The 16918-nt window shown below is 35.9% G+C and overlaps 2 protein-coding genes across 3 annotated transcripts in view; one reads left to right on the plus strand and one right to left on the minus strand.

Moving 5' to 3' along the window:
• Positions 1 to 16918, minus strand: part of LOC136832534 (calponin homology domain-containing protein DDB_G0272472-like) — a 272974-nt gene that overhangs the window by 199932 nt on the left and 56124 nt on the right. The window contains exon 1 of one of the 2 annotated variants that reach the window (XM_067093501.1): positions 7428 to 7478. The exons of the other annotated variant lie outside the window; for it this stretch is intronic. The gene's annotated coding sequence lies outside the window, so the exon portion shown is untranslated. Of the gene's footprint in view, positions 1 to 7427; positions 7479 to 16918 lie in introns of those variants that run through there. 2 annotated transcript variants of the gene reach the window in all.
• Positions 1 to 16918, plus strand: part of LOC136832541 (paired mesoderm homeobox protein 2B-like) — a 182056-nt gene that overhangs the window by 120734 nt on the left and 44404 nt on the right. The window lies entirely within an intron of this gene.

The raw sequence follows: 16918 nt of genomic DNA on the forward strand, positions 1-16918 counted from the left end.
CTCTCTCTCTCTCTCTCTCTCATCTTCAAAATCAAGCAATCGGTCTACGTCGATGTTTAATAATTACAATTCTATCCATTTTTTATTTACTATCTGTTCCCCAGCCCACCCACTACAAGTCTGAGTCTCTCTCTCTCTCTCTCTCTCTCTCTCTCTCTCTCTCTCTCTATTTTTCGAATTCTTCCAACACTATTTTTTCATGAAGTTTCAGCCCCTTTTATCTTTTCGTGTTCCAAAACAGAACATTATTTTCGCCACGTGCCATTTCTTTCCTTTCTCATGCCGCTTCAATCATCTATTATTTATTATTTTTTCCCCTCTTCTGCCATTTTTTTCCCATCACACCACCATTTCATTACGTGAACGTCTTTTTTACTTAATAAAATTTATCCCCCGTTTTATCATGTTTCCTTTACAGCTCATTTTTTATTTCTTTTCTCCAGACATTCTTCTTTTTTTCTCTCTCTCTCTTTCCATCTATTCCTTACCCTTACCCTTCCTCTTTATCGCTTCTACAGCTTTGCACGACCTCCCCCACCCCTTCCCAGCTAATCGTCACCCATAACCCCCATTTTTCCACCCATCAGGGGCCCATCCAACCCCTCCTATTCCCCATCTTCATCCCCCCTCCACCCACAGCGCTCCGCTCCGCTAATGAAAACACAAATTCCCGGGTAATTATGACTGGAAGAATCTAATACTGCTAATGAATCTAATTTTCAAAAATCGGCCAAAACTTTCATCGTCTCCCACCCAGGGCCAGGTTATATCGCGCCCAAATTAAAATTTATGTAAATGAAAGCGCGAGGAGAAGGGGCGCAGATTCTCGGGGAAATAATACGCCTCCGCTAAACTTTTTAGATCTTGTTTCAGACTTCCATACTTAGGCGGCCTTGGGTGGGGGTGGGGTGTGGGGAGGGGGTGGGGGATCTCGTACGGGGAGGGGGAATGGGGTTAAGGGGTAATGAGGGTAGGGGCGTTAGAAGGAGGGGGAGAGACTGACTCCCCCCACCCTCTACTGTTTCTTACTTAACTCATCATCTTTCTATGAAGTATTATAAAAATAAACCGTAAAATACTCATAAATTTAGAATAACAACAGAGATAAATCATAATAAATATAGAGCAATAACGAATGTAAACTCTAATAAATACAGAGTAATAGCGAATATATAATTTATATCACGCAAAATTTGTATTCAACAGGTCACTCAATTAGGTTGTCAAGTTTAACTTTAGGCGACTTCGTACTAAACATAATTATTACCCATTTTAGCTTGCGATTCTTTCATCTGGTTCAATTTATTTCTAAACATTTCTACATAAATATTTAGGTCATATTTTAACTACTTCATTCCATCTTACTGTCAAGTTTAAGATTAAAATTCTTTTGATAACTAATCATTCTAGATAAACAATTAATTCATATTACCATTGTTAAATGCAGTTTAACAATGGATAATGTTTAAATATACCTTAAGTAACGGGAAATTTATCTATACATAAGAGTATATACTTTAATAATTATGACAAAGCGTTTTTACATTCTCAAACTTAGGCAAAATGTCATCTTGAACGTGAGAGAGAAATTACCTTGAAGAAATTGAAAATATCCGTTGAAAAAACTGTCATTAAAATAAAAATCCTTGAGACATGAATGTAAGTCTTTTATATTTCTGTAATTACCAAAATCATAAATAACAATAAGTGATGATTAAAGGGCTAAAAAATTAATTTCAATTTCCTTGTTTGCTGAATGAGAATATAAGAAAAATGGAAATTATAATGCGGATAACTGTTGAACATTCCCCATAACTGAAATACACATACTCATGTACATACATACATACATACATACATACATACATACATACATACAGACAGACAGACAGACAGACACACACACACACACACACACACATATATATATATATATATATATATATATATATATATATATATATATATATATATATATATATGTATGTATTTTAATTCAATAAAAATAAGTTACTTAGTCACTTTGGAGTAGCCTATTAAACTAACATTATATATGTTGTACTATAATGAAAATACAATAACCTTTTATAATGACATGTAGGGAAAATTATAATTCAAGTTAACAATCATGAACCTAATAGAGGGAATTCAAGCTACAATAAAATATGAAAAGTTAATTCTGATTTAACAGTTCACTAATACCTTATACATTGCCGATAAAATGTGCTTTGTTGAGCTTGAAAAAAAGTACTCTTTGAAAATCATATGTTGTTTAACAGAAAAGGCTGAAAACATTTTTTTTATAATAATTCGCAAGAAGCATTTATAAATCAAAGCGCAATCACTTTCTTCGGAGTGTTCAACTATATAAAAAAATTAATTATTTTTATCACTTATAGAAACAACTTATTCGTCAGCCTATTCTGGAAGAACAGAAGACCAGTGAATTTCAGCTTGACTGCTGTGAAGCAAAGTACCTATAAATAAGTAATGGAAACCTTTAAATTAGAGCAAGAAAAAAGAATGAATAAAAACTGGATAGCGAGAAACTTCAGAGCCTCCCCACGTATGCGTAAAATCGCGCGAGTCATTATATATATAAAGAAAGGCCTTAACTTTCCAAAACATCTTTTCTATTATTCACGAAATCTTTCTCACACTGTCTTCCATGGCCTACTTACGTTGGCAAATCCAGTCCTGAATGTTTTTAGATTTCCCGGGCTCTGTCTACTTTCCAAAAGCCCTTCCCCCCCTCCCCTCCTCCCCAGCTGAAATCCAGCCTTCTTACACTCCCTCCCCACCCATCCCACCCTCCAATCCCCCTCCCTCCCTCCCCCTTCTTCCGACAACCTAGACAAGGTGTTGGACGTCACTTAGTGTCACTCGGCTTTCAAATTTACCGCCATGTACGCCACTTTTCCCCCCAGAAACATTTCCCGCCAAAGGTGCGCGGCCGACAGTGCTGCCTCGCAGCGGCAAATGCTTCAAACTTTGTTGTTTAAATGTCCCGGGATTCTTCTGGAGTGCTGTGAGCACATTCAGGGTAATGCCTTCGTATACTGTAGGTTTATGAGGAACGAGTAAAGGACCCATGTTTGCTGCGAGATACAGTATATCGCTCGTTTATGAAAGTGAACTCGCAGGTTCGAAATGGCACCGTTTCTTTCGTGGGACTGAGGATATAGGCTCGCGTATCATCTGACAACAAACAAAATGGAAGAGAAGGTGTGCATATACATGGAAAACACATCCACAAACGGAACACACACACACACACACACACACACACACATATATATATATATATATATATATATATATATATATATATATATATATATATATACATATATATACATGTTCAATGAATGAGGGCTACACAATAACTACACAGGAATTAACATTGATCATAAGATCTTTATATACATAGTACTACAACGACCGCCACTTTATTTTTTGAAGATTGATTTACGAAAAGTATATCTTTTACATCGTTTTTTTTTCAGTTTTCTGAAGCGATAAAAGAACGGAAAACCCCCATTACTGATTTCAGCGTACACCCTTTCTTCCCTTTCAGAGAGAGCAGTGCTAAAAAGTTACGAGCCTTCTAGTTATCAGCAAGTTTTAAGGGATGAACTTTGGTATTCATTCACTGTCAGTATGAGACTAGTAATTTATACATGTATGTATGCATACATTATATATATATATATACATATATATATATATATGTACTGTATGTATGTATGTACAAATGTGTATGTATATATATATATACATGCACATACATATAAATAAATAAAGGCAATGCCACGAAGGAAAGAAAAACAATGGAGTACTGCAAGGCCTTTCGACTTATTGTCCTTTACTTAGCTAAGTAAAGGACTATAAGTCGAAAGGCCTAGCACCAATCCCTCGTTTCTCTTTCCATCACGTTCCATATTGTCGTGACTCAGTTATACACATACATATAAATAAATATATGCACACATTATATATATTTATATATATATATATATATATATATATATATATAATATATATATATATATATATATATATTTGTATATTGTGTATATAATGTTAATGTGTGTGCTGAATATACCTACGTCTCTACCCTTCAATCTATACAAAAGTATGCTATACAGTTCACATTGTATAAGTCTCCCTAACTCATTTACTGGTTGAGAACCAATGGAGGAGTGCTCACCACTCACCCAAAATACAAGAAATTAAGTGCACTATCGATGGCAACAATACAAAAAAATAATAACTGAAATCAGGTCTCATTAGCAGTTACATTCCCTTACGCATGAATCTATATTAAATGACACATCACGAAAAATAAAATACATCCAGATTATTTAACCGAGTACTGTCAACACGTACAGAGGAGGCCGGTACGGTTAAACTGCAGTCCTTATTAATATTATGAAGCAGTTCCTTATTTATTTTTATTGTTTTTGTAAAACATGTTCACCAAGGGACTTGCAGCATTTGACAAGAGGCTGCTAATCCAAATGCTGACTTCGGATATCGAACACAAAAGGACTTAACTACATTGTATATAAAGATAAATAAAAAAAAAAATATAAAGGAAAACCGTTGTGAAATTACAACCGTAAGTAAATATTATAAAGATAGATTTATTTAAAAAAACAGAAAATTCCTCGTGAAACTAAACTAAAACCATAAGTAAATATTATAAGGATAAATTTATTTAAAAAAAAGGAAAAAATCCTTGTGGAACTAAAACCATACGTAAATATTATAAAGATAAATTTATTAAAAAAAATCCTTGTGAAACTAAAACCATTCGTAAATATTATAAAGATCAATTCATTTTAAAAAAGACAAAGCAAATTCCTTGTGAAACTAAAACCATAAGTAAATATTATAAAGATAAATTTATTAAAAAAAAAGATAATTCCTTGTGACACTAAAACCATAAGGAAATATTATACAGATAAATCTATTAAAAAAACAAAGAAAATTCCTTGAGAAACTAAAACTATAAGTAAATGTTATAAAGATAAATTTATTAAAAAAAAAAAACGAAAAATCCTTGTGAAACTAAAACCATAAGTAAATATTATAAGGACAAATTTATATAAAAAAATTCGTTGTGAAACTAAAACCATACGTAAATGATATGAAAATAAATTTATAAAAAAAAAGGAAAACTCCTTGTGAAACTAAAACCACACGTAAGTGATATGAAGATAAATTTATAAAAAAAAAAAGAAAGAAACTCCTTATGAAACAATAACCACACGAAAATGCTAGAATTTTCGTGGTAGGCCAGCCATCAAAACCCACAGGGTCATTCAGCGCTGCAATAAAATATGAAAGAGGTTTATCGTTTAAATGTATATTCATATTAAAAACAAACTAGCATACACAACAGCATACCAAGAAAATAAATATCGAAAAAGTGCAACACTTTTCACAATAAGAATGTATAGGCGTGAGTACACTAAACAGCAAAAGTATTGCACAGCAAAACCCACTCAAGGATTAAATGGAAATAAAAAAAAACTTCCACAAAAATACGTTCCGATAAAAGATAAAACACACATAGCCGTAAAAAAAAGAAGGGGTGGGGAAGGAAGGTAAAAAAAAAAAAAGAGGAAAAGGAGGAACAAGAACAGAGAGCATATATCAAGGAACAAAAAAAAAAAAACAAAAGACGGAATGGAAGATACAAAGAACGAGAAGATAAATAAAAGAGGATAAAAATTAGGACGGATTAAATATAAATTCGATATATACAGACACATCTGGAAAGACCAACATTGTAATCTGGATGCAGAGAGAGAGAGAGAGAGAGAGAGAGAGAGAGAGAGAGAGAGAGAGAGAGAGAAGCATGGCCGTGTAGGCAATGTAATTATATATGCATAAGCAAAGACGGACCAAGGGGGGATATAAACATGAATATGCAATCAGCTGTTTGCATACACACGAGGTGCCGCTACAGGAACTTGCATTTAAAAATAGGAAAAAACGGCTGCAAACGCAAGATATCTTATTTGGCGAGAATATACCTGCGTGGAGTGTTTGTGTAATTAAACTGGAGTGCCCGCGCGTGCGGACGATGCAGGACAGCGAATATGCGTGTGCAACTGCCAACCGTCGGGGCGGGGTGGGGGTGGGGAGGGGGTGGAGTTGATGAAGGAAGCTGCTACAGTCTATGCAAAATGCAAAAGGGGAAAATTTGCATGGATGTGTTTGCAGAAGCAATTGGGAATAGAGGTGACGGGTGAATATAAACACGGAAGGACTTTGCGGAAAGGATTAATTTAAGAATTTGCATGTTGAAAACAAAAAATGGAAGCAATGTATTTTATAAATAAGGAACAGACTAAATGCATGAACAAGATAGTGCATGATTTAAGACGAAACACACCTGAAAATATTAAATCAGTAATGGAAACAAGATTAAATTAATTTACAGAAAATGCCAAAGGATGACAGTAAGTGACTACGTACAGAAATCATAGATCGATAATGCCGAAGTAATTAGTAATATGACTGTAACACAAACTGGGCTCTATAATACCTGACTGGTTTTCATTCATAAGAAATAATTTATAATATATATAAATATATATATATATATATATATATATATATATATATATATATATAATATATATATATATATATATATATATATATATATATATATATATATATATATATATATATGTATGTATATATGTATATATATATATCAAGTAGAATCAAATGTAAAAAGTTTTATCTTTTACGATATTATATAACATTTAGTTCTCGGTAGGAAGAAAGCGAGGAGATAGTTTACCAAAGTATGGAATACACCTGGTAAATACACAGATATACTATGAAGACATATTAGGCATTCTATGAGGGGACATGTGGGACATATTTTGACACAGAATAGAGAATACTCTCAAAGCATATGTGTGATATATTCTCTGAATGTGAGAATTACTTCTGGAACGAATAAGGGATATATTCTGTAAAAGAAATAGGTCGTCACTATGAGAAAGAATATGTTACATATGTTGAGAAGGGAATGCAGGTCAGTTACATGCAGGAAAAGAATGACCGTACATGATTTACCACGGAAATGTCTCAGATATATTAGATATACTTTGATAATGAAGTTAAGGATATATGCAGGAAATTTTGGATATACTTTGATAAAGTCCAACTTTTACTTTGAGAAGGACTATAGGATATACTCATACCAGAAAACTGAGATATGCCGAGAAAATATGGGCTTATACTTTAAAAAACAAATAAGGGAGTTAAAGAAAAATATTTTGGGTCAGCTGCTGAGATGATTGATTAACTGTTACCGTAATCTGGCCTTGCAACGACTACGGTAATCGACAAATGGTTTGTTTAGGTATGAGAATTCCCAAGAAAGATCTGATACTTACTTAAGAGGAGAAAATATGGGCACACTTCAAGGTAAAACGCGAATGTATCCTCTGAAAAGAGAGTATGGAGTGGCTCCATGAATATGGGATATACTTCGAAAAGTGACAGCGGATAATATTATGCTTTAAACTTCTGAAAGAAAATGTGACAAACTTCGAGAGACACATGAAGTTTTGAGAGGCATTCAAGGGAACATAAGAATAAAGGATATGCTATGGGAAGACAAAATGAAGACATAATTCGAAAAATACGAGTTCAAGAATATACTTTTCATCTGTAGTATGGGATATACCTTCAGGAAGGAGGAGGAGGAGGAGGAGGAGGAGGAGGAGGAGGAGGAGGAGGAGGAGGAGGAGGAGGAGGAAGGAATATAATTCTAAAAATACGAGTTTAAGAATATACTTTTCGACCATAGTATGAGATATACCTTCAGGAAGGAGGAGGAGACAGTTACGAAGGGGAGGAGGAGGAGGAGGAGGAGGAGGAGGAGGAGGAGGAGGAGGAGGAGGAGGAGGAGGAGGAGGAGGAGGAGGAAGGAATATAATTCGAAAAATACGAGTTTAAGAAGATACTTTTCGACTATAGTATGGGATATACCTTCAGGAAGGAAAAGGAGACAGTGATGAAGGGAAGGAGGAGGAGGAGGAGGAGGAGGAGGAGGAGGAGGAGGAGGAGGAGGAGGAGGAGGAGGAGGTAGGGGGAAGGAAGAAGACACGGGCTGGTCGGGTGAGCGTGGAAGCGACAAAACTGTTAATGAGCAGCCAACGGTGCGGAAACACCTCGTTAGTGCCTGTGTGTGTCATCCCCATCCACCAGTATTTTTGTCCAACGCCCCCTCCCTTCTCCTTTCTCCCTTCCCCCCCCTCCCCTCCCCTCCCGTCCCCCTCCCCACACACTTCCTTACGCCCTTCCATGAAGATCCTCCCAGCTCTCCCATCACCCTAGTTTGCATACCAACTCCTTTAAACGTATCCTATCCCGAGTCAAGGACCCCTCCCTCCCCTCCCCCTTCCTTCCTTCACAAACCCCGAGACCCGCCCCACCCCAAAACCTGTCACCCCCTCGCGTCCATTCTTACATACTCTCTGATGAGTTGCGACATTTTGACATTTCTCAACAAGTAAATTAACCATATTTTTAGCTCTATTTCTTTTCTATTTCTTCACGCGATTGCCGCTCGAGTTTTGCGTAGGGGATGATAAAACGCGACTGTTAATTAACCTTTTAGTACTCTCTTTAACAGGAATTAGGAGGTTAAGTTCATGGTTTTATCAAATTCAAAGGAGTTTTTTTTTATAGTGGTTTGGGGATGGCTTTACAAAAACGTTGATAATTTTAATGACAAGTAATAAGTTCTTCAGCGATGGAGATGTTTGCTCGACTCTCTCTCTCTCTCTCTCTCTCTCTCTCTCTCTCTCTCTCTCTCTCTCTCTCTCTCTCTCTCTCTCTCTCTCTCTCAAGCTACCATCTGTCTCTAAAGCGAACTTCCAAACGTTTCCATACCCGGCACAAAACTGATCCTGTCAGCCGTGTCCAAATTATCCAGCAAGCAAATCATATTGCCCAAAGCACTACCACCCATATAAAATCTGCATCCCGATTTTTTCCAAGTTACTCCTCCAGCAGTCCGTCTTCAATTTTACCTCTTCCTCACGAGGCCCCTTCGTTAGTCCACCTTTCTCGCCCGTTAAATCACTCTTCGTTATTCCGTCTTATCTATTCCCGCACATATTTCGCGTCTCTTCCCCTCACCCGCTCCCCTCGCGAGACAAATGATTCCAAAAGTGACTCCTTTAACTTGTTTACTTTCTCTTTGCGCATTTCCATGCAAGACGGGTCCCACGGCGACTTTTTGGGGCATTCGCCTTTCATATCCCTGTTGCTAATGTCTTCAGAAATGTCTTCAGATTCCACCACCCTTCTCGATGAAGCCTCTTGGTGCGTTTGGCTGCTTTCAATCAAGGGTTCCTTCTTTCTTTTTTTTTTTGGGGTGGGGGTTGGTTCTTGCAAGCTTCTTCTGATGATTTTCATCAAAGATTTTCTCTCTCTCTCTCTCTCTCTCTCTCTCTCTCTCTCTCTCTCTCTCTCTCTCTCTCTCTCTCTCTCTCTCTCTCTCTCTCTCTCTCTCTCTCTCTCTGATGTCCTTAAGGAAGGGTTTATGCGTTACGCTGACTTCGAATTAAGATACTTACGAAGGAACTGCTATCTTTAACCAAAAACCCCCTTTGTTACTTGAAATACTTCTCGCACTGATGAAATCACTTGAAACTGTCACGGGAATTTCAGGTGTAATTTCAGAAATAATTGTTCTGAATTCAATATCGCTTTGTCCCTTCAATATGCTTTGCAATCTCGTAATTCCTTAAAGAAGTTTTTACTCCCTTATCTTATAAAACAACAGAATGCCATCGCCGATAATTTCAGGAATTATTCATCTAAACTAAAAGCTTTTGTAACTCCTTACCATTCTAATATCATTGTGAATTCCGAAAGTGGTGTCGGGAATAATCCCAGGAATGAGGATTACTGGATTCCAGTCATTGAACACAATTCTTAGGGGACTTTTAGTTTTCTGTAAAAGAAAACTATTGAGATGGCTTTGTCTGTCCGTCCGCACTTTTTCTGTCCGTCCTCAGATCTCAAAAACTACTGAGGCTAGAGGGCTGCAAATTGGTATGTTGATCATCCACCCTCCAATCATCAAACATACCAAATTGCAGCCCTCTAGCATCAGTAGTTTTCATTTTATTTAAGGTTAAAGTTAGCCACAATCGTACTTCTGGCACCGCTATAGGTACCAACTTCACAGGCCACCACCTGACCGTGGCTGAGTTTCAAGGGCGGCAGCTAAGGGTTTCGTGGGCCGTGGCTGAAAGTTTCAACCAGCATTATATGCTGTACAGAAAACTCGATTGCGCCGAAGAAACCTCGGCGCACTTTTTACTTGTTTACTATCACGAACATGTCAACAAGACTTCAAGTAACGAATTAACGAAGACAGTTATTATACAGAGATAAAATACAGACCACAGGAACAATACTATTAGCTAACCAAGCTAGGAAGAAAACAAGTTAAGACAAACCGGAATAATAATAATAATAATAATAATAATAATAATAATAATAATAATAATAATAATAATAATAATAATCTCAACCCTCACTATAGAAATTCACAGAGGCACAACAATTCCATCACATGCATCAAAGTATTCAAAGTATTACCAGTGTTGAAAAACAGTGAACTCAAAATTCCATTCACAAAAAACTATAAATATAAATATGATAATTAATAAAGAGCCTAAGGTTCAGTCTACAAAAATGCAGACATTCAGGCCTTCGTAGACACAATGAAAGTTGCTAATATTTATTAGCCGATGGTCTTGTCATAATGAATTCTTCATCAAACTACAAAAATTAAAAAAAACTACATTAACGTATGAAATATGAAGCAAAGTATTTTTTAAAGGATTCTGAGTTCATTATTTAAGGAAACCATAACAGCGAAATTGGCAAAGATATACTATTATGAGCCGTACCTCTGTCAACACAATGAGACGAAGTAGATAAATAAAAAAAGAAAAAGCTTTTCATATACACACACAAGTATATACTATATGTATGTATATATATATATATATATATATATATATATATATATATATATATATATATATATATACACACACACAATTAAATATATTTGTATGGTCTAAGGTTTTGACACGAGGGAAAAAAAAAACAGGATTGAGGGGCACAAATTTCAGAATGTGGTAAACTCTACGGTCACGTTACTGAAAATTTCACTTAGTCGGAAGGCTCTTCACAGAAGTTTGGATACCACGTATACATACAGTACATACATATATACACACATATATATATATATATATATATATATATATATATATATATATATATATATATATACATACATTACATACACATTATGTAATCATGTCTTACCTAATAAGTTACAAATGAAAAACTTGACAATTGGATAAACAAATAATTCAACAGTAGAGCAGAATATATATCTTTCAGTGATACTAAAAGATATATCCAAGATATATCTGTCAGTATTAGTTGAAATAGGAATATTTACATAAAATCATCCACTTTGCTAGAAATATCTACATAAAATTATCTAAATTGCTAGAATACATTGCATTTTCATCAAATATATACGGACGAAGCAAATATGGCCAATATACAAATGCCACTGATTCCTGATTATGGGTCTCAAAAATTTCTCCACTGAACAGTAATCTTTCACTTGGCAGGTAAAAAAGCCCTGTTTACAATGCTATCGTCCTTTCAAACAACTTATAAAAAGGAAAGCGTTTTCTGGCTGCAAAAATAGTAATTGTGATAACTTCAGTTTTTTCCCTTGCTCTCCTAGAATTCTGACTTAACTGTTCAGTTTTTCTCTTGCTCTCCTAGAACTCTGACTTAAAACTGTTGTTTTTTCTCTTGCTCTCCTAGAATTCTGACTTAAAACTGTTCAGTTTTTTCTCGTGCTCTCCTAGAATTCTGACTTAAAACTGTTCAGTTTTTCTCTTGCTTTCCTAGAATTCTGACTTCCTGCAACAGCCCCCAGTGCACTTAACTGAGCGACTGGCTTATAATTCCCTAGTGGGGCTAGAAAATAGGACAGTTCCATATATATTGGACCTTCCTGTCGTTTTCTTGAAATATGAGAAATCAAGAGAGAAATAAACATATCATTTCATTTCCGCCGGCCAAAAGCAATGAAGCAATGACTTCAACATAAAAACAAGCATTCACACCAAGGTTTGGAGCACCTACAAGCAATCACGCCAGAATACTCCTCAATGTTTCTGTATCTAGTCCTGAGTAGCTGGCGAGACCAACATGAGATGAAATAATTTAATTAAAATAGATCCAAGAACCTCAATCCAGGTCGACATCTTAATCCTTGAATGATATGGAAAAGGAAGTTTTGGGAGGAGAGTGAATAAGGGGTTTTGTATATGGTAAAACCGTTTTGATTTTGGAGAGCAGCCATGCAGTATAAGGGACATCTGAAGTAATATCAAGACGGTTAATAATACTCAAGGCACTTTTGCTTCAGTAATAATAATAATAATAATAATAATAATAATAATAATAATAATAATAATAATAATAATAATAATAATAATAATAATAATAATAATATTATTATTATTATTATTATTATTATTATTATTATTATTATTATTATTATTATTATTATTATTATTATTATTATTATTATTATTATTACCCCATGGCTTTTAAATTTCCTATTTAAAAATCCACTAGTACTGATGATGTTCTATGTAATGGGAATAAATTTTAAAATACTGTGGCAGCCAAGCTATGTACCAACAGACTGGTAATTCATTACGGCGCAAAATAAATAATTTATTATTGAAATAATAACAAAGACTTACATTTAGATTGCTAGTCTGAGAGCACGAGAAGAAAGCACACACCAACATGTAAAATCGAGGATAAATAATTAATGCAAATTATATCTAAGGATCTACGGGAATTAAATGTGCTTATTTTAATGGTCTATTTGTCTCTCGCTATCTCGTTTCTAATTTAAGGGTCGCACATTTAGATAACCAAAGAAAAAATAGGAAATCTATATCTAAACAAATACTTGATTAAAAAAATCTATGTCTAAACAATTTAGATAAAAGAAAAAATAGGAAATTATATCTAAACAAATACTTGATAAAAAATCTACACCCAAACAATTTAGATAATCAAAGAAAAAAATAGGAAATTATATCTAAACAAATACTTGATAAAAAATCTACATATAAACAATTTAGATAAAAGAAAAAATAGGAAATTATATCTAAACAAATACTTGATAAAAAATCTACACCTAAACAATTTAGATAATCAAAGAAAAAATAGGAAATTATATCTAAACAAATACTTGATAAAAAATCTACACCCAAACAATTTAGATAATCAAAGAAAAAATAGGAAATTATATCTAAACAAATACTTGATAAAAAATCCACACCTAAACAATTTAGATAATCAAAGAAAAAATAGGAAATTATATCTAAACAAATACTTGATAAAAAATCTAAATCTAAACAATTTAGAAAGTCAAAGGAAAAATAAGAAATCTACATCTAAACAAATGCTTGATAAAAGAATCTACATCTAAACAATTTAGATAATCAAAGAAAAATACGAAATTATATCTAAACAAAACTTGATAAAAAATCTACATCTAAACAATTTAGATAATCAAAGAAAAAATAGGAAATCTATACCTAAACAAATACTTGATAAAAAGCGAGGGAGAGAGACATAAGAAGTATTAAATGTCTATGTTTGTCTGTTAACTTTGCAAAACAAAACCAAATATTTGTGAACAAGCAGAAATTAACAAGCAGAGAGAATGTCTGCGATCCGAACATAATTTTCAATTGTGCACTCCCTACACACACCGCCTCCACCTACATGAAAAACAATTATACACTTGGAATTACCACCCGTACCTTTACTTAAAGGCTTATGCCCTAAATGCGCCAACTTACATTTCCATGGGTTGATAACAAAATAGAGTTTCTTTGTGAAAACAATTCCGGCCAAATACTCGGACGGGGGTAGAGGGGGCGGGGGGAAAGAAGATAAAATAAAAATCTCCTTTTGTCGCCCGTATTCAAAGGCAATGCAATGAGGCGTCGGGATTGCTTTGGTGAGTAAGTTTGGTTTCAGTTAGGATTTGTCTTCCTTACCTGAGAACTAACCTTTTTCATTAGCATTGTGCTGACACGGCGTCAGCCTGTTGCTTACACAAAGGCCCTGGGGGCTGACCTCTCAAAGGAGGTGTGAATGAAAGTTCACGCTGGGCAGAGGTCGCTGTCGGAATGGTGGCGGTCTGGTCTCATTTTCGCGGGATTCGGGAAGGGAAAAAGATATATCTTTATTTTTACGCTCAAAATACTTTACAAAACACGAGGAGGAGAGACACAAGTATTATTAAAAGTCGATCATTCAGACGGTTAACTGTACAAATAAAGAAAATAACTTGCGAAAAGATAAATTAACATGTCTGCGGTCCGAACGGAATTGATTAGTAAAAGATTATCTAAAGATTACATTCAAAAGATTGTTTAGAGATTGTCACTAATACAATCTACCTCCTTTTTCATCAAGCGACAATTCCCCTTCCCCATCTGAAACTCTTCTAATTCAATCATTCCTTATCCCAAAGTATATATATATATATATATATATATATATATATATATATATATATATATATATATATATATATATATATATACACACACACCCTACCTGGGCCCTTCCACTCCTCCTCAACCCCCAGCCACCTCCCTCCTCCTCCTCCTCCTCCAACTCCTCCTCCTCCTCCACCTCCACCACCTCCTCCACCTCCTCTCCTTCTTCTTCCAACCTCAATCTCCTTGGATCTCTCACCTTCCTTTCCAGCTTTGATTGCAGCCACTATTTTCGTCATAGATCTAATAAGCTGTCTATGATGAGTCGGGCAAAATGCTTACAGATGGGGTTGAACGGCCATAACAGCCTTCTAACTCGGTTTGAGCCCATTCCCACCCCGGCCAAACCTCGTTACCGCTTCCATGGAGTGGCCTCAAGTCACCTCCACCAACTAATCAAAAATCCGATGGCTCCTCCACCTGCTGGTTAGAGAGAGAGAGAGAGAGAGAGAGAGAGAGAGAGAGAGAGAGAGAGAGATGGAAGGAGCTCCTCCATCCCCAACAAGACCGTAATCCCCCCCACCCCCTATAGACACTCCTTCCCTATTTCCCTTTCTCCACACATACACACACACGCACAAACTCACACACATACATGAACGCAAAAACACTCACACACAAAAAAGTACACACACACACACACACACACACAAAGCCAACCACTCACTCACCCACAAAATCACTTTGGCGGTTAGGTAAGGTTCGCGCTCCGCAACACCATAACTGACGAGGATCAAAAAAAAAAAAAAGAAGAAGAAGAAAACAAAAGCGAAAAGGAGATTCTACGAATTCTATCTATAAGAGGACCAAAAAAAAAAAAGAGAGAAAAATGATTCGCCACAATGGGAGAAATAAATGGCAAAGCCCGCATGCGATTCCCGAGATCATATCGTAGGAATAAAAAAGACACGAAACACCAAATAAAAGAGGGAAAATGGGCTCATTTAACGAGGGGTCCACGTGGCGGCCAGCCTGACTGATGGGCGGGCAGGGGCTAGCTGGACGGTGATTGGTCGCCGGCCCAGCCAATGAGTGCTCGCCGCACGGCCACTCTTTATTGATTCCTGGCCACCACACCCGCCCCGACGCGCTACAAGAATCTATAATTTATGACCAGACCGAGAGAGAGAGAGAGAGAGAGAGAGAGAGAGAGAGAGAGAGAGAGACTGTGGGTATACAGGTTTTCCAGTTGATATCTGACCGTGGGTTAATTATGCTCGTACGAAGGTGGATACCAGTGTAATACTGTGTCCAGATTTGGTTTCGTCCCGACCTAGCCTGAGACTGACGACGCTCCCCCGAACGAATCAAAGATGCTCGCCTCCTAATTGAGAGCAATTCTACGTTTGGCCGTTGTTGCTCTCCCGCGGGGAGAGTCACGGAGGACTGGAGATATTCCAGGCGTCAAAACTATCCGTTTCCAGCCTTCTCCCGCAGGAGCGAAAATATATTATGTTCCGGATAGCAAAGAGACAACGGATGCGAGAGAGAGAGAGAGAGAGAGAGAGAGAGAGAGAGAGAGAGAGAGAGAGAGAGAGAGAGAGAGAGAGCCGCCAAATATTTATCGTAATCCCAAATAAAATCATACGCCTTTTTACGAGTTCAGTTTGAGTTAATCCGGACTAAGAACGGGGTTTTAATAAACGCGGCACTCACAATCAACACCGGGTAAAAAAAAAAAAGAAAAAAGAAAAATCAATCAGGAAGACAAACTCACAATAATTTGACAAGATAAAAAGATAATCCGCGAATAAAAACCGCCGTTCATTCATAAATGATTTCGCCGGGATTTTGTCACAATTAATAATGCCAGGACGCTTACTCTCTCTCTCTCTCTCTCTCTCTCTCTCTCTCTCTCTCTCTCTCTCTCTCCAAAAGGAAAACTGTTTCAGTGATTTTACACGATTTTTTTTTTTTTTTTTTACAGCGCCATTACATGTCATGTGACATTTTAAATTTACGACAGGAACCATTGGCAGGAATTACTCCGTTACTACTCAATAGTAGTGGAACATTTCTGACAGTGCTGTAATTTTAAAGTTACTAACAATAATAAGCAAGTAGTTAACAAAGCCATACTTGCAAGTATTCCTGAGATTAAAGAGATGGCAGCTCTTATCGAAATAATAATAATTTTCAACCAATACACACACACACACACACATATATATATATATATATATATATGTGTGTGTGTGTGTGTATGTGAAGGTGTCTATGTATGTATA

This window comes from Macrobrachium rosenbergii, chromosome 50, assembly GCF_040412425.1.
Source record: "Macrobrachium rosenbergii isolate ZJJX-2024 chromosome 50, ASM4041242v1, whole genome shotgun sequence".
Lineage (NCBI taxonomy): Eukaryota > Metazoa > Arthropoda > Malacostraca > Decapoda > Palaemonidae > Macrobrachium > Macrobrachium rosenbergii.